The sequence below is a fragment of the Fringilla coelebs genome (assembly GCF_963513975.1).
Source record: "Fringilla coelebs genome assembly, chromosome: 26".
Taxonomy (NCBI): Eukaryota; Metazoa; Chordata; class Aves; order Passeriformes; family Fringillidae; genus Fringilla; species Fringilla coelebs.
The window spans coordinates 1,360,418-1,382,365 of record NC_140052.1 but is presented as its reverse complement, the minus strand read 5'-3'; the positions used below and the strand labels follow the sequence as shown (position 1 = coordinate 1,382,365).

The 21,948-nt window shown below is 45.4% G+C and overlaps 1 protein-coding gene across 1 annotated transcript in view; it reads left to right on the top strand.

The window, feature by feature from the left end:
* Positions 1-21,948, top strand: part of LRRTM4 (leucine rich repeat transmembrane neuronal 4) — a gene marked incomplete at both ends in the record, with an annotated part of 122,360 nt that overhangs the window by 43,199 nt on the left and 57,213 nt on the right. The gene's annotated exons all lie outside the window — the stretch shown is intronic.

Below are 21,948 nucleotides of genomic sequence, written 5' to 3'. Positions count from 1 at the left end.
TAAATTTGTATCCCCCTCTTTGCTGGAATTCAGGAGCAGCTGACACACAGTGGTGTCAAGAAGGATGTCAAAAGAATAGGCAGTTATAGATATCCCCAAATTCTGAATGTTATGGGATCAGGCTCTCCTTTCTGGAAGAGTTGGAAACTTTAGAGCCAACTGTGAAATTGCAGATTTTCAGATCTCAGAACAAAAGTTCAGAATTGGAAGTTTTGAGGTGAGTCAGTTTGGGGTTCTTATTTTCATCTTTTCTTTTTCAATAAAACAGGAGCTCTGAGAAACAAAGCTAAAAAAAATTGAGGTTTTACCAGACAACATTGCAGAATATGAAACCCATCCATACTGAATAAACCTGTGGCCAGCAGTTCTAATTGTGCCAGATTTTCCAATAAATTATTTCACAAGTTAACAAAAAAAACAAAAAAAGACAAAACCCCAAATCCTTTGGCTATCACCCCCTGCAACCCAGCTCAATATCCAGCCGCTCGTTGCCATAGCTGCAGCTCAGGAAAATGCATTTTTCTCCCAGATTTATAAACAGACTCTGCAACAGTGGAGCTCTGGGGAGCACCACACAAAATCCAGTGGCCCCCAGCAGGTGACAAATGTCCTGGATGCCCCAGGAGACAAATGCCAGCCCTGGGGACTTCCTCTGGCCACTTGGGAGTTCTGGCATGTCAGAGCCCAGGACATTCCTCTGGCTGCCCTGGAGGACTCCAGACCCTGGCAGGGGCTCAGAGACCTTGGCACAGAGTCACAAACACCTGTGCCTGTGATTTTAGCCATGGAAACAATTCCCAACTCTGTGTGAGGAGTTACAAGCCACAAGGGTTTGAGTAGAATGACAGTGAATTTGTCACAGGGTGAAAAAATAGAATTTTGGGGATTTAGAATGGGGGTTCAAGAGGCAAGAGGGAGGAATCTGGGTGTGTCCTGTTCTTCTTCTTCTCCTTCTTCTCCTTCTTCTTCTTCTTCTTCTTCTTCTTCTTCTTCTTCTTCTTCTTCTTCTTCTTCTTCTTCTTCTTCTTCTTCTTCTTCTTCTTCTTGTTCTCCTTCTCCTTCTCCTTCTTCTTCTCCTTCTTCTCCTTCTTCTCCTTCTCCTCCTTCTCCTCCTTCTCCTCCTTCTCCTTCTCCCCCTCCCACTTCTGCTGGGCTGGTGACACTTCTGGGTTGGTTTAGAGCAGAGACAGACTGTCTGACACAGGTGATGGGGATTGGGAAATTATTGTAAATAAAGTATTTGTGGTTTTTAGTATAAAAAGCCAACAGCACCCCAAGGGCAGGGCCTGTGCCACAACCCGACCTGCTGGACAGACCTCAGCAGGGCAGAGAAAGAATGTTCTAGATAAGAGAAATTAAACAAAACCACCAAAAATAAAAAAAAAAAACAATAAAAACCACCAGAAAATAAACCAAAATAAACCTTGAAAACCACAGCTGAGGAATCCTCACCCCTTCTTTGATCCCAGGACTGGGAAAAAGAGACTTTTTGACACCTCAGGGTCGTGTCAACTACAGAAACTCCTGTGGTCGAGATGACCCTGAGCCCTGGGATGAATAAAATTGAGACTGGCCTCAATTTTAGCCATCCCAGAAACTCTGGAGGAGGTCATGGATGGTGAACTTGGATCAGCACAGCCAGGCTTTGAGGCTCAGGGGGACACAGTCATTATTTTAATTTTTTGTGTCAATAGAGCTCTTCCCTTCCCTGTGAACAAAAGGTTTGGGTGGACAGTGACACAGAAAGCAGCAGTAACTCATCAGGATCAGCTCCCTGTTCCCCCAGGAGGATGAACCCTGGGCAATCTGATCTGCCAGGGGTGCAGAGCAGCTCCAGTGCCCCCACTCACTGCAGAACCTTTGGGAATTCTGGATGCTCAGGCTGAAACTTCCAGAAAGCCTTTGCTGTTCCAGCAGGTTTGTTCCCACGGACAAATGGTGGAAACACCCCAAATTTTTAATTTCGTTGATGGAAGGGGATTAAATGGTTGAAATCTGTTGAAAACCTTTCCAAAGTGGTTTTTTTTTTTTTTTTTTTGCTCTGGAGTTGTCTCAGGAGAACTGAGACGGGGATTTTAAAGCTACGAGCGTTCACAAACTGGGGGTGCAATTTTCTCAATAATTCAAATGCAGATTCCCTTCCTCACACCCCATTTTTTACATCCTTGGTCCTTTGCTTCACCACAGAACTCCCAGAGAAGTTTGTTTTTCAAAGGAATCCAGCTCAGCCACAGGATCACAGTTGATTTCTGCTGGTTTGCCCTCCCCCAGGCCAGGAATGATGCTGAGGTTGGAGCAGGAAGGAGAAACAGGAGGCACAGGCAGAAGGAGCCATCAGTCCCTTTAATCCTCATCAGACCCCACTGATCCCCCTTGTTTCCCCCCCCTTTTTTAAAAATTAATGAGCCAGAAGGACAAGGCTGATAATGAGCTGTTTATTGGCAGGATCACGGGTTGAGGGTGGAATCTGTTGGTGCTGTTAAAGAAAAACATTTCTATTCTGGAGCATCATAAAATGCTGGGCTTCAACAACACCTTTTGTGTGGTCAGGGATGGATTTATTAACAGGCTGCGCTCCTGGACCTTGTCTGGATCTTCTTAACAGCAGGTTGATTTATTTAGGATTAGGCTTGGTTCAGTTTCAGCCCTGCCTTGTGCTTTATTTTTGGGGAAGCTCAGAAAAAAAACGGTGTGTGTTGTTCCCAGGAGCTGGTGATTTCTGATTTAACTCTTCACCGACTCCTGATTTTTGCTGGGGATTAATTTCTGTTTATAATAAACATGTCATCACTTAAGTGGATGAAAAACTTACTGCTGGCATTAAGCTCCAGGAATCGAGGGTGAGGGGGGGAGAATAACCTCAGTCCAGCTCAGAAATGACAAATTAAGAACCGGTATTAGCAGAGAGAACTCTTAACGCCTGCGTGGCAGCTCTGACTGAAATTGTGATGCAAATCTGGTGGCAGAATCCAGCACAACGTTATTTATGTAAAGAAACAGAGCTGCCTTTCATCTGCACAGGAGGGCTGAGATTGTTTTTCCTCAATTGTTCCTGAATTTCTCCGTGCCCAGCTCCTGTTGGTGGCTCAGTTTGTTTCTCCTGAATTGTTCCTGAATTTCTCCGTGCCCAGCTCCTGTTGGTGTCTCAGTTTGTTTCTCCTCAATTGTTCCTGAATTTCTCCGTGCCCAGCTCCTGTTGGTGGCTCAGTTTGCAGGGCCAAGCTCTTTGCTCACCTGTCCAGCCCCGATGTGAGATTTACACCCCTGCTGCCCATAAACCAGGGGCCAAATCCAGGGAAATATGGGCAGAGCTCTGGGAATTCCAGGAGGTGAAAACACGGACAGAGCTCAGAATTCCAGGAGAACGAAACATGGACAGAGCTCTGGGGATTCCAGGAGAAGGAAGCATGGACAGAGCTCTGGGAATTCCAGGAGGTGGAAGCATGGACAGGGCTCTGGGAATTCCAGGAGGTGCAAACATGGACAGGGCTCTGGGAATTCCAGGAGATGGAAGTACAGGCAGAGCTCTGAGAATTCCAGAAGGTGCAAACACAGACAGAGCTCAGAATTCCAGGAGGTGGAAGCACAGGCAGAGCTCTGGGAATTCCAGGAGGATACGAACAGGGGCAGAGCTCTGGGAATTCCAGGAGGTGGAAGCACAGAGCCCTGTGAATTCCAGGAGATTGGAAACGTGGACAGGACTCTGTGAATTCCAGGAGGCTGGAAGCACAGGCAGAGCTCTGGGAATTCCAGGAAGATGCAAACAGGGGCAGAGCTCTGGAAATTCCAACAGAGCTCTGGGAGTTCCAGGAGGTGGAAGCACGGACAGAGCTCTGTGAATTCCAGGAGTCTGGAAGCATGGACAGAGCCCTGTGAATTCCAGGAGGTGCAAACATGGACAGAGCCCTGGGAATTCCAGGAGATGGAAGCACGGGCAGAGCCCTGTGAATTCCAGGAGTCTGGAAGCACAGCCAGCCCGTGGTTTCCATCCCCAGCGTGCTCCCCTGGAGCCAGAGCAGGGATGGAGGGCACCGGCACCGCACGCCCTCATCAGCAGCAGCTGCTGCTGCCAAAGGCCGGGGCACGAGGCCCCTCTTGGAAATGCTGGGTCTTGACATCGGAAATGACACAAATAATTCAAGTGTTGGCAGGGCTGGGCCTCAGCTAAATGGGAACGGCAGGGTTCAGCCCTGGAACTGAGACACTCGGCCCTGGGAGAGAGATTTCAGCTCCAGAATTGAGGATTTCAGCTCCAGAATGGAGGATTTCCACCCTGGAACTGAGGATTTCCGCCCTGCAATTGAGCCCCTCGGCCCTGGAACTGAGACACTTGGCCCTGGGAGAGAGATTTCAGCTCCAGAATTGAGGATTTCAGCGCCAGAATTGAGGATTTCAGACCTGGAGTTGAGCCCCTGAGCTCTGAAATTGAGCTGCTCAGCCCTGGAATTTAATATTTCAGCCCTGGAATTGAGCCCCTCAGCTCTGGAATTCAGGCTCCATCCTGGAATTTAGAACCTCTGCTCTAGAATTGAGGATTTCAGCTCTGGAACTGAGTATTCCATCCCTGAAATGAAGAACCTCAGCCCTGGAATTGAGGATTTCAGCCCTGGAACTGAGGATTTCAGCCCTGGAATTGAATATTTCAACCTTGGCATTGAGCCCTTCAAACCTGGCTTGACCCTGATTGGCTGATAGGTAAAAACAATTCACATTAAACCAATCAAACATGTTGGATAAACAATCTCCAACCACATTCCAAAGCAGCAAAACACAGGAGAAGCGAATCAGATAATGATTGTTTCCCTTTTTCTCTGAGGCTTCTCAACTTAATAATGGGGAGAGGGATTTTTCCAGAAAATGTGACTGTGACTCCAGCTGGGTGAAATCTGTGGTGATTCAGCAACTGCTGCACGTGGAGTTGAGCTGTACTCCAGGTTGAGAATTACTACATCCCTCCTACTCCTGAACCGGAGCTGCAGGTAGTTCAGAAAACACCCATTAGTGCTCATATTTATCTAAATATGCATTTGTCTCTCGTAAAACCCTTTCATGAGGGGCCAAGTGCTTTTCCCCCAAGACTTTGTTCTCCAGAACCTGCCTGCACAAATCAACATAACGCCCCAAACACAAATGAGATTGATATGAAAGAGTTCAGCGAGCAGCGCTTGGAACGGGGTCCGTAATGGGCTTTTTAATTAAATGAATTCAGTCATTTCATCGAGGCAGTTCTCATTACCGGGCCAATATTGAGCTGACCATTTCCTCCTAATTGCATTGTGTTTTTCTCTAAGAGGTTCTGGCTTGGGGTTGATTTGGATGGATTGATGTGTGATTGTGTCCTGACACCTGGAGCACGCAGGAGAGGGGAAGCAGCTCTGATTTCCAAATGAAGCTGTTAAATATCCCGTGGAAGGCAGAGAGTTGTTTACCGCATGGCCACGTCCACGCTGCCCCGCTGCAGTGTTTATGTAACTCCAGATATTTACATTTCTTTGCCCAGCAGAGTGGATTTTATTAAAGCCATTGTGTTCCCACTCGAAAGATGAGATCTGTTCTCTGGTGCATGGGGGAGACTTCGAGGGGATTTGGTTTCCTACCAGAACTCAGAAAAAATTTTCCTTCTTTCACCACTTTCCCACATATTTTACACAGGACTTTTATATTTTCTTTTACTGATTTAAAAGAATCATAATTCTGTCCTTAAAAAATTGTGTTTCCTTCTTTTTCCAGAGTCCTTCTGTCCTATTTTTTAATACTCCAAGAGAAATACTGATTGTCCTTGGATCAAACCTGTGAAACATCCAAGGAGTGACCTGGAAAAGAGGGTGAATTCTTGGGAGACTGGGAATGTTTGAGGAACTCTGACTTCAGCACCCCAAATAATGAAAATAATAATGAAAATATTAATAATAACAATAATAATAGTAATAATTCTGAGATAGTTAACTCATCAGTTATATAACCCATTACTCTAACTCATATGTCAAATATAATAATAAGAATAAGAATAAGAATAAGAATAAGAATAAGAATAAGAATAAGAATAAGAATAAATTTAAACAATCAGTTATATAACTCATTACTCTAACTCATAAATTAAATTCAATAATAATAATAATTGTAATTATAATAATAACAACAATAATAATAGTAAGCCAACTCATAATTTTGAGTTTCCTCCTGCAGGCCCTGCCCTTTCACAAGGAAAGGAAATAATTCTGTCTCATTCCATCTCCTTTGCTGCTCCTGCTTTAATGGGGAAGCTCCCTTTGGAAATTCAGTGGGAGCAGTGAACAGAGAGTTCTTGCAGAAGCTTGAATTCATTTTTTTTCACCCAAAGATAGTGGTGTTATCAACTCACCAGGGTCAAGCTTACTGTAATCCTCTGCTCCGAGATCCCATTCGAGCAAAACTCTTTTACCAAAGTTAATGGAACATTTTGTGAGGGTTTTAATCCTGTTTGAGAAGGAGGGCTCTGATCCCAAATCACTGCAGGAGCTCGGGGCAGGTCTTGGAACGCTGGTTCCATCTGGATTTGGGTGGTTTTGTTGTCAGGAGTCAAACACAATCAGCCTCCAGTGGCTGAGGGGTTCAAACGGTTAAAGCTCTGTTTTACCCACACACAGCTGCACAAGTGCTTTGATAGGAACAGCTAAAAATGTCAAAGCACAATTTAAAAATGTTAATTAAGTTTCAATCTTTGTGGACAACATTGTTAATCACAGTAAGTGAGTAAAGCAGCAACCCTTGGGTGTTCTCACTGTCACTTCCTATCGAGCAGCAGCTCATTCCCCCTCCTGTCACTTCAACTCACTCCAGGCTGTCCTTTAAAAATCCCTTCCTGTTGCTTCTGTGGCCAGGAACTTCTGCTGAACGTTCTGCAGCAGCTGGGAAGTTTAATCTTCATCATTTGTCCCTTTTCTGCTCGGAGTCTGAACCATCTCTGTGGCTCTGGGGGCGCCCCAAAGGCTCTGGGAAGGTTCAGAGTGCGACACAAGGAGATGCTCTGGAGGAGGGGTCACTGCCAGGAGGGACCCGTGGGGCTGACCCGGGGATGTGCTGCTGCTCTGGGGCTGGGAACGGCTGAGGAGCTGGGGCACTGGGGGGCACGGGCACTGGGGGCACTCAAACTGGGCAGGTGGGCACTGGTGGCACCCAAATCAGGCACTGGTGACACTCAAACTGGGCAGGTGGGCACTGGTGGCACTCAAACTGGGCAGGTGGGCACTGGGGGCACTCAAACTGGGCAGGTGGGCACTGGTGGCACTCAAATCAGGCACTGGTGTCACTCAGATCAGGCAGTGGTGGCACTCAGGTTGAGAAGGTGGGCCCTGGTGTCACCTCCTTCCTGCACAGGTTTGCCAGTCTGTGCTCAGATCATTTTCCCATCCCTTCCCATCCCTTTCCATTCCCTCATGGATGTGGATCATTTTCCAGATTTGGATCCAGATCCAGATTGAGATCCAGATTCAGATCCAGATTTAGGTCCAGATTCAGATCCATGTTAGATCCAGATTCAGATCCAGATTTGGATCCGGGTTTGGATCCAGATTCAGGTCCAGATTTCGATTCAGATCCAGATTTCGATCCCAATTCAGATCCAGATTCAGATTCACATTCAGATCCAGATTTGGATCCAGATTCAGATCTAGATTTAGATCCAGATCCAGATTTTGATCCCAGTTCCGATCCAGATTCAGATCCAGATTTGGATCCACATTCATATACAGATTCAGATCCAGATTCAGATCCAGATTTAGATCCAGATTTAGATCCAGATTCAGATCCACATTCAGATCCACATTCAGATCCACATTCAGATCCACATTCAGATCCAGTGGGACCAAAGCTGCAGTGAACTCTGGAGCCTGCTGCTCCCCTGGGTTGCCCAGGAAATTCCTTACAAAAATGCCTTCTTGCAACTTTTTCTTTTCCTCTTCTGAGGGCAAGTTGTTGAAAGCTGTCTGGACAGGGGGCCTTTAATTAACAATTTTTGCCTCAATCAACTGCCTTCCACATCTGGGAGCTCCGAGGTGAATCAGCTTTAATTAAATGTTCTCCACACCTCCAGAAGATGCCAAAGCATCCTGGTGCAGATATTGAAGATGGGATTTCGAAAATCCCACTTGGCTGATCTCCTCTGCCTGGAGTTGACAATTCTCAGTGGTCTGAATGTTGTTTGTTGATCTTGCTCTAAATTAAATTGCTGCCCCATGTGATGCTCAGGCAAATGGGCGGGGAGGGAGCTCAAAAATCCCAATTCTGTTCCTTCTCACCCACTCTTTTCTTCTCTTTATACAACCATTATTCAGTGAATTGAAAGAAAAGAAAATACAGACTCGGGGAGAACAAACAGGGAATTCCTCTCAGCTTCTGAAAGTGCAGAATTAAGGAAAAAAATACAAAATGCAGAGCTGGGAAATTCTGAGCCAGAAGTCAAAGGCTTCATGCAGATGCTACAACAAAGTTAAAGGATCTTTTATAGGAATCAAATTGAACAATTCCTTTCTGATGTTTCTCTTCACCAGTGAGGGCGGGAAGAGGGCTCCCTTCAGGCCATGGCCTTTCCCTTCTCTCTATAAAGGTCCCAGGGTGGGAAATAAATGAGATTTTTGGCCTAACCAGAAATTTCAAGCTCAGTAGGTGCTTCAGAAAGTGGTGTTTCATCCATTTGGAGCTTTCAGTGCCTGGAATTACCCTGTAGCAGGCAGTGGGTGGTGCAGGAAAATAAAGCTGTTTGCTTTGTGCTTCTGATTGGGTGGAAATACAAATAATGTGGTGCTGAGAACACTTCAAATTGCATTGAAATGAAGTTATTTGATATGAAATACTGAAATTATGAGTAATAAAACCTTAAAGGTTTTGGCATGGTGTTCAAAAGCCCCAGAGGAAATGGGGTGAGGAATTAAAATCAAGAGACGAGGCAGCAGATAATGTGGGAGCTGCTCCAGGAGGCTCTGCTTGGATCTGGATGACCAGAACCACTGAAAACACAACAAAAATAGGGCTGGGGGCAAGCAGAGTCCCCCTGGGGAGCTCAGAACCCCCAGGGATGCAGTGGAGGAGCCAAAGCCGTGCCTGGGGGGATTCAAAGCAGCCCTTGGGGATGAAGGGAGGGATGCTCATCTCTGTCCTGGTGCTCCTGCATGCCAGCCCCAGGAGATGGATGGGGAGGGCAGGGAGGAGAGCTGGGGCAGGGAGCAGAGCTGGGGCAGGGAGCAGAGCTGGGGCAGGGAGGAGAGCTGGGGCAGGGAGGAGAGCTGGGGCAGGGAGCAGAGCTGGGGCAGGGAGCAGGGCTGGGGCAGGGAGCAGGGCTGGGGCAGGGAGCAGAGCTGGGGCAGGGAGCTCATGAGACCCTCTGTAAATCAGAGGGGTTTGTGGAGCAGGGAGGGCTCTGCCAAACCAGCACCTCTGGTGCCTCCTCCAGGTTCCTCCTGTCAGCTTTCAGCTCCAAGCCCTGACGGGTACAGAGGGCGTTCATTGGGTTTTCCCCAACCTAAATTGCTTTCAGGGACAGAATCCTGAATGGTTTGGGTTGGAAGGATCTTAAGGCTCACCTGATTCCACCCCTGGCATGGGCAGGGACACTTTCCCCTGTCCCAGGGTGCTCCAAAGCCTGTCCAGGACACTTGCAGGGATCCAGGGGCAGCCACAGCTGCTGTGGGCAAAATGATGTGAAAGAACAAGTAGGAATGGAAACTCTATTTCTAACATTTTATATATATATATATATACACATTATATGATACATATCATATATAACATATATGTATAACATATATTTAAATCTGTTTTTAATATACATTTTATATTATATCTATACATTTTATATATACATTTTATATATACGTGATATTATAATATAATATAATAATATATATTATATAATATATAGTATATAATGATATTATATATTATATCATATATATTATATAATACGTTATAATATATATAACATATATATGTTTTATATATATCATATATATAACATATACATAACATATATTTAAATATATTCTATATATCTACATACATATGATATATATTATACATGTTCTATATATACATATTATATATAGCATCTATTTAAATATATAAAATATATAATATATACTTCATATAGATATAATTTATATTATAAACACATATACATATATGTATACATATTATATATGACATATATTATGTATACATATTATATATGACATATATTTAAATTATATAACATATATGATGTATGTTTCATATAGATATAATTTTGAATAATACATATTTTTATATAACTATTAGAATTCTAATTAAACTATATTATTATGGAATTACAATTCCTAGGTGCTTTCTTGCAGCTCCTGGCAGCCTGGCTTGATTTAGCCAGGGACCATCCCCCACAGTCTGTGCTGCAGCAGCCCCACCTTCCCAGGACCTTTGAGGACTGAGGACAAACATCACCCTGGTAGAACTCCCTAAATTGTGCCTTGTGGCTCGTGGGGAACTGGCTGCTCCCACCACATCAGCTGCTCCTCCTTGTTTTCCCCACCACCACCACCACCACGGGGCTGTGTTTACCTCAGTTGTTTTCTAAACACTCTCTCACCTGCTCATCCACAGGAGGAGGCTGTGAAAGGAGAGAAGGAACAGAATTTTTCCTCATGAGACCACAGCCAGGTCCAGGAGGAGAAACTTCCCTCTAAGAGTATGCACCGTGCTTAGAAAAATTACTAAAATCTTCTTCTAATCCTCCTCAAAGATCAATCTCTTAATCTTTCTGACAGTGGAACTGACTAATCACCTGAATAGGATTTAAAGCCACCGAGACACTGACAAGATTTTAAGCTGGGAATAATTTGCAGGGGTTTTGTTTGGTTTGGCTGCTCTTAATTGTCCAGCAAAGCTTCCCTTTCTCATTTCTTGATTTATCTTTTCTTCCCCTGAAAGCAGAAATTAGAAAGGCAAAAAGCTGTTATGGCGTTAATTACAAGTGCAACAGCTGGAAAACTGTTTAGGAGATAAAAATCACTCCAGACTTTGTGATCATGTGGATTTTGAGGTCTGTTTTTAGTTAGTTTTAGTTGGTTTTGCATAACAAATACAAGTCTGGAACCTCAGGCTACTGCACTTGAGTCTCCTTCCCCATTTGGGAAAAGAGTTTCCTGCTCGTAACACATTTAATCTCTTCCTTAGGAGATGATGAATTTTGAATTGTTATTGTATTTTTTTCTTTTTCTGGGTTTGGTTTTTTTCCCTTTTCTCAGCAGCAGAGCTGTGTTTGGACCTGGGCACCCTCAGCAGAAAACCTGCTGGAGTTGCACGTGTTGCACACAGCTGGGCCTGTGGGATCTCCACAAAAATGTGATTGCAGAGGTGGACCTCTGGCTCTAAGGAAAGGAAGAAATTGCAAAATTCCTGTGATGAGTCCCCTTTACAACAGGAAAGAGTGGAAACAGGTTCCAAAAAATGCACACAGGCACCTAATGAAGCTTTTTTAATGACTTTAAAAACGATCTCAGGTAATTTCAGGTCTCCTCCTGAAAGCATGTGGGAGCTGGACAACCTCAATTGCATCGTGCCCTTGGAAATGGCATCAAAACGTGCAACTACAGACACCAAAACACCTCTGTGAACTTGGCTGGGTGCCTCAGACATTATTCCTGACCTGGTTTATTTAATTTTGTGTCACTCTGTGACAGTGATCACAGGGATCCCAGGATGAGGGAAGGGATGAGAATCTTGACTCCATGTTCAGAAGGCTGATTTATTATTTTATGATATATATGATGTTAAAACTATACTAAAAGAACAGAAAAAAGGATTTCATCAGGAGGCTGGCTGAGAATAGAAAAGGAATGAATAACAAAGGTTTGGACTGACACAGCCAGACTGGGATTGGCCATTAATTAGAAACAACCCCATGAGACCAATCCCAGCTCCACCTGTTGAATCCCACAGCAGCAAACAATCATTGTTCACATTTTGATCCTGACCCCTCTCAGCTTCTCAGGAGGATAAACCCTAAGGAAAGGATTTTTCATAAAATATCATGGCTACATCACTCCTTTCTTGCTGGAGTAAATAACTCCTCAGGATTTTGGAAGGAGGCTGAAAATACCTCCAGTTGAGTCTTTCCTTCGTGCTCGGTGAATTTGCTACACCTTCCCTTCGATACCTGGCCCCTTTTTTCTTCCCTCCAGCACCCAGGCCCTTTCTGCAGCTCCTGTCAGCCATTCCCAGCTGAACAGAATAATTTCCCCTCCTCGGCTGACAGCAGCTGTCATTAGGAAAATTGCAGGGCCAACTCTGACAGGATTCACACAATGGGGGAAGTTCAGCTTCTCACAGGCTCCGAGCAGCCCGGGCTCTTCAGCACATCTTGTCACTCGGAACATGAGCTCATCTCCTCCCCGGGAGAAGTTGGCAGATGAGAAGATTATTTCTGACAGATCTGAAACAGCCCTGGTGACATCCTCCAACAATAAAATCTCTGCCAGGGGCTGGTGGAGGGGGAAGAGGGGAAAAATGGTCTCATGAAAAAATCGTGGTTAAAAAAAATAACCAACAAAACGGGTGAGCGCCTAAATTGAAGGATTCTCAGCGTTTGTGGCTCCTTGTTTAGAATTCATTGCTCTTCCCTGGGTTAAATATTCACAGCTGGTAACAATCCAGGGATTGGCAGCCCTTTCCCTGCAGGATGCTCCTCAGGTTTGAAGGCTCCTCGGAGCTGGAGTTGTGTCCTCTCAGCAGGAGGGGTTTGGACATCGGGAATTCGCGGCAGCAGCAGAAACGTGTGGCATTGTCCTGGAATTGCCTGGCAGTCTGGAAGTCTCTGGTGTTACCCTGGCATTGTCTGGCAGTCTGGAATTCTCTGGCATTGTTCTGGAATTGCCTGGCATTCTGGAATTCTCTGGCACGCTGCAATTCTCTGGTATTATCCTAGAATTGCCTGGCATATTCTCGGGCCTTATCCTGGAGTTCTCTGGCATTCTGGAATTCTCTGGCACTTCCAAGAAATCCACAACTCCCTCCCCTGATTTAACTGCCATGCCTGGATCGTCCTCCTCAAAGCCAACAGCGACGCAGGAAATCTTTATGGGAGGCGAAAACTGAGGCTGCTGCATCTTGGATTCTGCTCTCCCTCTGGGAATGCAGGGCAGGAGGAAGCTGCTCCTCTGGGAATGCAGGGGGCAAAGGCTGCTGGGGTGTCCCAAACCTCAGATTGTATCCAGGAAGGAATTCTTGGCTCCTCCCCTGGGCGGAGCCTCTCCCCATGGTTTGATGGAATTTGATCAGCCACGCAGGGACACTCAGTGGCCATGGACAGAAGATAATTAATAATTAATGGCCCATGAACAGAAGATAATTAATAATTAATGGCCCAGGAACAGAAGAGATCTCCTGGAGGGAGGATTGGGTGTGGAAGAGATAAAGAAAATTGCCCAATGAACAGAAGAGAACTGCTCCAGCTCTGACAGGTGGTGACACACACACATTTCCAACCCCAGGCACTGATCCACAGGCAGCTCCAGGAACCTTTTCCCTGCCCTTAATTACTGACAGGACCTTGCTTTTATCAGGAGCTGCTGATCTGAGGGCGGCAGGTTGCGCTTTACACCACACACTTGAAATAAAATCGTTGCGCACATCCCAATCCTGGCTCCTCAAAGCCGTCCCCGAGGAGTGGGAACGAGCACACATGTTCCAGGGAACAGTTTTCTGTCACAATGTGCAATTTCATTAAAACTTCAAGCATTTCATGGAAACATTTCTCTGCTGGCAGAGCAACTTTATAATCCAAAGCGTCTTCTTCAAGGGTTCCCACTTCATTCTGAGAATATTCTGATATTTGGTGGTGTTGAGATGGAATAATTTTGTTTTGCCATTTGCAGCGAATTCATTCAGTGTTTATATTAAACGAACACATCGCTCTGATTATGTGGGGGTTTATTTTTGAAAGTTTACCCCATGAAACAGATTTGGTTTGTGTTTGGATGAAAGCACCTCATTCCAGCCTGTCCTTGAAATACCCACAGCCTGCAGGGAATTCAGCCCTTGTGCTGACTGTTCACAGATTTTGGGGATGCAGGTGGGGATTTTGGGGCAGTCTGGGCTTTGCTGGAGACACAAAAACCCCAGAATTCGAGGAATTAAAGGCAGAGTCAACATCTGTGTCCACTCCAGCTCGGCAGCAGTGAAAGCCTGGGGTCCTTTAAAATAGGAATTAAAAAAAAAAAAAAATAGGAATGGGTAAAAAATAGGAATTGGTAAAAAATAAAATAGGAATTTGGTGCAACGGAACCAGTCTGGGAATTTATTTTGGACCAGTTAGAACCAGTATCAACATGGTGGGATTATGTAGGAGCAGCTGATTGGGGCTGAGCCAGGCTGGGAGAGCTGGGAATGTTCACCTGGAAAAGGGAAGGATCCAGGGAGAGCTTCCAGCACATTCCAGGGCCTCAAGGGGCTCTAGGAGAGCTGGGGAGGGACTGGGGACAGGGGATGGAGGCACAGGACACAGGGAATGGCTTCAAATTTATGGAGAGTAGGATTTGATGGGATTTGGGGAAGGAATTCCCGGCTTTTAAGGTGGGGAGGGGCTGGGATGGAATTCCCAGAGCAGCTGGGGCTGCCCCTGGATCCCTGGGAGTGTCCCAGGCCAGGTTGGAGCCACCTGGGACAGGGGGAGGTGTCCCTGCCATGGCAGGGGTGGCACTGGGTGGGGTTTAAGGTCCCTCCCAACCCAAACCATTCCACATTTCTATGCCAATTCTGTTTCTCATCCTCCAAAAATGCTCCTTATGTATCCATTCTTTTTATCAATTTTATTCAGTTTTTTTTTTAAAGAATAATTCATATTCAGTGCAGAATGGTGATAAAGTGCAAAACTCATCAATTATTCAGTCTATTTATGCAGATTTTAAAGTCAGAGACATTATGTGGCTTTCTCCCTTTCAAGAGAAATTGAAAAGAAATTTAAGAGGAGAAGAACATTTTCCTGAGCTGAGGCTGGAGTTCAGCTCTTTGGGATTGTTCTGTGCGTTTCAGTTGTTTGGGTTTGCTGTGTGTTTTCCAACCCCCTTTAGAGAAGTCAATAAGGAGGTGACTCAAACAATCAGACAGAGCTGGAAGAGCACCAAAACCCACAGGATTTGGATAATCTGAATATTCCTGGTGTCTGCCACAGTGGGCAGGGCACAAAGCAGGGATGCAGCAGCCACCAGTTGAATTCCCAGCTTGGATTTTCCCTGAAATTCTTTTATCTCCTCCTTTTGATTTCCTTGTAAATTATTATTATTATTATTATTATTATTATTATTATTATTATTATTATTATTATTATTATTATTATTATTATTATTATTATTATTATTATTTTATTTATTATTATTAAAAATTTCCCATTGGAAAGGTGTTAATTGAGTTAATTTAACCGGCATTCAATCAGTTCATAGGGGTTGGTAAAAAATACTCCAAAATACTCCAAATACTCCAAAATAAATCCAAGATTTTGGACCCATTTAAATCCATTCTTCTCAGTAAAAGTCTGTTTTATTTCAGGAGCTCTGTTTTATTTCCAGGCTTCTGCATTAAACCTTTTATTCACTGGGCTCCCTTTTCCTGGGGATCTTACTGGACACGAGGGGATAACGTGTGAGGAAGCAAATCCTGAATTTCTCCTTTTTTTAGAGTTTAGCATCCCCCTGAGCCAGGCAGGGAGTGGCTGCATTCTGGGGCCAGTTAAGCATTTTCCACATAATCTGGATTTTTTTTTTGGTTAATTTTTGTCGTGTCCTGATGTCACAGAAAGCTCAGGTTGCAAACCTCTGCTCCGAGGCAATAAAATGATGACTCCAATGACTTCTGGGCAAATCTTTGAAGGGCTTGGGGTGAGGGAAATTTGGCTGAAACCCAATTAAATCACAGGAGGGATAAAGCACTGGGGATGGCTATTTTAAATCTGCTCTGTGTTGCCTCTGGCTGTGTTAGGAGCTGCTGTCACTTGTTGGCCAATATAAGATTTTAATGGTTAAATGCTGCCTTTGTCCGTGGGGACAGCAATGAACTCCTTAAATCAAGAGGGTAATTAATTTTCCTGACAGGCTCTGCAAGCTCTCAATTGAGATTTTGGCCCTCACAGAGATGGGATTTGACAGTTTGCATGTGCCTTCTCCCACCTCCCCCTGCAAAGCCAGGACTTGCTGAGTCGGACTCAGCAAATCTCCAGAACACCCCGGAACGAGATTGGGCTTTAATCTGCAATAAAAAACTTTGGAAACGACTCCTTGAAATGCTTCCAGAGGTTGTGAACACATCTAGAAATATCCACTTAATGCAGAAAGATCCCAAATCTTATTGGGAAAGGTCATTTATTCCAAAACCTGTCATTAAGCTCCGGAGCCAAGGAAATTGCAGGATGGTTTGGATGTGGCAAAGTTTGCAGCTGGGAGCAGAGGGAGAGAGGGAAGCCCTGGATGGGAACTTTTGGTCCTTCTCTCCTCCTCTCTGCTCCCTGGATGCCTTTGGAACTCCAGGATTTTCCTTTTTCCTGTAAGAAATGCTGAAACAGTGTTGGGGTGGGTCCTTTTGCAGATTTATCCCTCTGGGAAACCACCCACCCCGTGGACCTGCCGTCCTCAGGTGCATCCAAGGGCTTTTTGGGTGGAATATTTCTGATTTTTTAATGTACAGTTCCCCCTTGAGCCAAATTAATTCGCTGATAGATAAATTGGTGTGAAAATTGAGACAGAGAAATCTGAAAGTTTTGATTCTAAGTTTGAAAGTTTGATTTTTTTTGATTCTAAGTTTGAAGGTTTGAACTTCTAGGGAATTCCTTCTATTCTGTGTGCCCAATGGAGCCAGGCTGGGAGAGCTGGGGGTGCTCACCTGGAGAAGGGAAGGATCCAGGGAGAGCTTCCAGCACATTCCAGGGCCTGAAGGGCTCTGGGAGAGCTGGAGAGGGACTGGGGACAAGGATGGAGGGACAGGAGCCAGGGAATGGTTCAAACTGGGAAAGGGGAGATTTAAATGGGATATTGAAAGGAATTCCTGGTTTAAAGGTGGGGTGGGGCTGGGATGGAATTCCCAGAGGAGCTGTGGCTGCCCCTGGATCCCTGGCAGTGTCCCAGGCCAGGCTGGAGCACCCTGGGGCAGTGGGAGCTGTGGGACCCATGGTGGGGCTGGATGGGCTTTGGGGTCCCTCCAACCCAAACCATTCCAGGATTCCATGGGCAGGTTTGGATGGGATTTTGGGAAGGAATATTGGGAGAGGGGCTGGGATGGGATTTGGCTGCCCCTGGATCCCTGGCAGTGTCCCAGGCCAGGCTGGAGCCACCTGGGACAGCGGGAGGTGTCCCTGCCATGGCAGGGGTGGCACTGGGTGGGATTTCAGGTCCTTCCCACCCAAAGCATTCCAGGGTTCTGTGATTCCCAGCGCAGCTGCAGGAATGTGATGCCTGAGCCACGGGTCTGTTCAGGAACATTTTCTTCAGAACTCTCTGACAGAAGTTGTGTTCTGAGGGAGGATGGGTGTGACAGTGATCACAGGGGTACCAGGATGAGGGAAGGGATGAGAAAGTTGACTCCATGTTCAGAAGGCTGATTTATTATTTTATGATATATATTATATTAAAACTATACTAAAAGAACAGAAGAAAGGATTTCATCAGGAGGCTGGCTCAGAATAGAAAAGGAATGAATAACAAAGGTTTGGACTGACACAGCTGGACTGGGATTGGCCATTAATTAGAAACAACCACATGAGACCAATCCCAGACCCACCTGTTGCATCCCACAGCAGCAGGCAATCATTTTGTTCCTGACCCCTCTCAGCTTCTCAGGAAGAAAAATTCCAAGGAAAGGATTTTCCATAAAACATGTCAGTGACAGATGGGCTGTGCTGGGTGAGGCTAACGAGGGGCGGGTTAATTATCCCCACTGCCCTTGCTGCTCTGTTCCATCCTGTGCCCCCAGCACGGAGGGCACACAGGGATCAGGCTGGGAATGGCTTTTGGAATTTGCCAGGTGAGCTTTAAGGGCCTTTTAGCGCAGTAAATGTCAGTGACAGAGAGCAAACCGTGATTTGGTAAAGTAAATATGGACAAGAAGCGTGTGACTTCTCCCCTGCAGTGCCACCCTCTGATAGATCAGATTTATTGGTGCTTTTATTGTCACTTCTCACTCCCCTTGGTGCCTCCCCCACACCCTGCTCAGTAACTCTGCACTCATCACAGCAAAGTGACTCAGGTTCAGTTCATATTAATTTTTATATTAATATTGCCATTTCCCTGCCTGGCACACTTTCCATATGGAGACAACAATCCTTTCTTTTCTTATCCCTCTTCTGTCCCTTTTTATTCTACACTTGTGGCTCTTTAATCTTTGATTTTTAAGGAAATAAATTGCATGTGACAATCCATGTGGGGTGAATCGGGAAGGAAGGAGCTTTGTGTTCAGTGAGGAACTCTAGAATTTATAATTTATAATCCCAGGATAATTTATAATTTATAATCCCAGAATCCCAGAACAGTTTGGGTTGGGACTTAAAACCATAAAACTTAAACCTTAAAACCCATCTCGTTCCCCCCATGCCATGGGCAGGGACACCTTCCACCAGAGCCCCACCCAATAAATTTAAGTTTAGGAGATAAAATCGGATTATTGTGCAAGAGGAGCTGAGTTTTGGGAGTGGGCAGGGTGAGTCAATCCCTGTGCTCCCAGAAGGGGATCTGGGGGGCTCAGTAACTCTGCACTCATCACAGCAAAGTGACTCAGGTTCAGTTAATATTAATTTTAATATTAATATTGCCATTTCCCTACCTGGCACACAATCCTTTCTTTTCCTTATCCCTCTTCTGTCCCTTTTTTTTCTACACTTGTGGCTCTTTAATCTTCCATTTTTAAGGAAATAAACTGCATGTGACGATCCCGGTGTGGTGAATTGGGAACCGCAGTTTTCCTGGGAGAGAATTTCCATTTTCTGGGGGCAGCTCTTGCTGGGATGGACATCCCTGCATTCCCTGGTCTGGTTTTTCACCTCCTGGCTCACATTTGTGTTGGGAATGTCTGCTCTGGGTCAACACCAGCTCTGTGCTGCGTCCACGCCATCCCCACAGATCCTGACAGCAAAGGGAGGGTGAGAAATGGAGCAGGGCAGGGGTTCTGCTGGAAGTGCTGAGCTGGATGGCTGGGAATGACTGATGGAAACACATTTCACCTGCAGGAAGGCTTCACTCAGCCACACTGCTGACTCAAATGCTCTGTTACAAAGCGAGGCCAACGACAATCAGCTTATTCATAAGTTAAATATTCTCTGGAGCCATAAATCTCTGCAGGTTAAAGCACCCGAGTTCCTCACTCGAGACAGATTTGAAATTCCTCTTGGCACCAGTGGATGGAGTTTGATGGAAAGGTCACTTGTCAGGATTGGGGATTGTTCTGAAGGGAGCAGGTGTTTTATCACCGAGATTTGCTGCGCGCTCCTGATTTACATCGAGAGGCAGCGGGCGGGCTGGGAGGGGAGGCAGCTGGGGAGGAGCAGGGAAAACAAAGTGTGGAGGGAATTGGGCAGGAAGGAGCCAGAGGCTGCTGCAGAGTTAGGGGAGCTGGGATAAATTCTGAGTGAACTCAATGCTGATCCCTCTGTCAGCTCAGGCATCAGGGCTCAGGGAGCCAGGGGAAAATCCAGGAGTGAGATTGAGGTTCTGTCCTGTCCTGTCCTGTCCCCAGCCTCCAGCACCTCACCCTGTCCATCAGGGCTGGCTCTGGAGCCCCACCAAGCCCTGGAGCCCCACCAAGCCCTGGAGCCCCACCAAGCCCTGGAGCCCCTCGCTGTGCCCCCTCCCTGACAGGGATCCCACATTTCCTGGGGTCTCCACACCCAGCACACCTCCAGGGCCAGCCTGCCCCCAGCCCGCTGCCCCCGCGCCCCTTTGCCAGGAATCTCTGCTCTGTGTGGCACCCCGAAATCCCAGGGTGCAGATCTTCTCTCAGGTGTGCATCGAGAAAATCAAGGCCTGCCCTGATTCCTTAGGATCTCAGCTTTTATATTTTCATATATTTGTAATCCTGCAGTTCTTGAGTGTGTAACTCTGAACTCCACACCCAGTGTGAGCTGCTGCTCCCCCATTTTTGGGCAGACACAACAATTCCTCTCCAGGCCTGGCAACCAAGGACACCTCACTGCCCCAGGGCCCAGAAATTAAACAAAAGTGAGTTGGGGGCAGCAAACTTGAGGTCAATGACTTCATTAGCTGGAGCTGTAATTGGAATATTAACCCCCAATATGCAAATGAACCAAAAAATATGAAAACCCATTACTCACTTTCCATTTTAGGGTGTAGCCCCTGGGGGAGCTTTGTCTGCCCTAAATGTACCTGCAGGCCCTTCAAAAAAGATTTATATTTATATTTATATTTATATTTATATTTATATTTATATTTATATTTATATTTATATTTATATTTATATTTATATTTATATTTATATTTAATTGTGGTGGTTTCTTCACTCGGGGTCATCATTGGTGACGGTGATCTCAGGGGTCCCAGGATGAGGGAAGAGATGAGAAAGTTGACTCCATGTTCAGAAGGCTGATTTGTTATTTTATGGTATATATAATATTAAAAACTATACTAAAAGAATAGAAGAAAGGGTTTCATCAGGAGGCTGGCTGAGAATAGAAAAGGAATGAATAACAAAGGTTTGGACTGACACAGCTGGGCTGGGATTGGCCATGAATAAGAAACAACCACATGAGACCAACCCCAGATCCCCCTGTTGCATCCCACAGCAGCAAACAATCATTTTGTTCCTGAGGCCTCTCAGCTTCTCAGGAGGAAAAATCCCAAGGAAAGGATTTTTCATAAAACATGTCTGTGACATTTGATTTTATATTAAAATTTATTTAAATTCACATTCAAGCCTCCCCATAAATTTGATATTAAAATAGTCATTTTTATTCCCTTTATTTTGTCTGGCCTCTGTTTTTAGGTAGTCCCAAAAGGCATCAGGAGGATCACTTCCCATTTCCCACCCCCCTCGAGGTTTTCCTCAGCAGCAGAACCTTTAGAAAAAGCAGCAGAACTTTCTTCCCCACTGATATCTCCACTTCTTCTCCACGAACATCCTCCAAACCTATTCCCACTCCTGTGGATTGTTGCTATTCCCCAGTGGCAGAGTCCCTCTGCAGAGTTTCTGCTGTAAAGAATCGGATGATTAAATATTTGACAAGTGCATTCAGCACTGAAATACTAATAAATTGCATTATCTCTGGGGGCAGAGGGTTATTTTTTTGTCATTTTAACAGCAGAATAATGATGCTTTTGGAAGGTTACAGCTTCGCTGCCTGTAGGAGCAAGCGAGCCTTCCTTTCTTTTCAATGAGATTTTAATATAATTTGCAACCATTGTTAACTTGTCATATTCTTCCCTCCCCCCCCACAAAAAAAAAACCTCCAGTCCTTTAAAAACTCTGTCTGCCCATGAGCCTCATGCTTTTAAAACTTGATTCCCTGCCATTGAGCAGAGGTGAATCCCAGACTCGTTATGGCAAGAAGAAGAAATCTTTAAATTGGCACTGAGGGAATCTCTGGTGTGCCATTTGTTGGTTTCTGAAGGGAATCAGCTTATTCTGAGCTCCAAACATGAATTTCCTTTCTCCCACCCACCCGTGGCAGGTGCAGGTTGGTGTCTGGGTGTCCTGCTCAATTTTGGAGCCCCAATTTTGGCGCTCCAAAATTGACCCTGCTGATTATTCCAGCTCCCAGGCCAAGGGGTTTTCCCAAGATCAGGAAACCTTTGGATGATTTAGGAACTTTATCCCTCCTGCAAGATCCTCCACCCTGTGTTTTTTCCCTTGGCTAATCAGTTTGGGATGGGGAGGCAATATTTAAACGAGCAGAAAATCATTAGATGATTTACAAAACACTGGAACCCCGCGATGAGACCGTGAGGCTTCTTT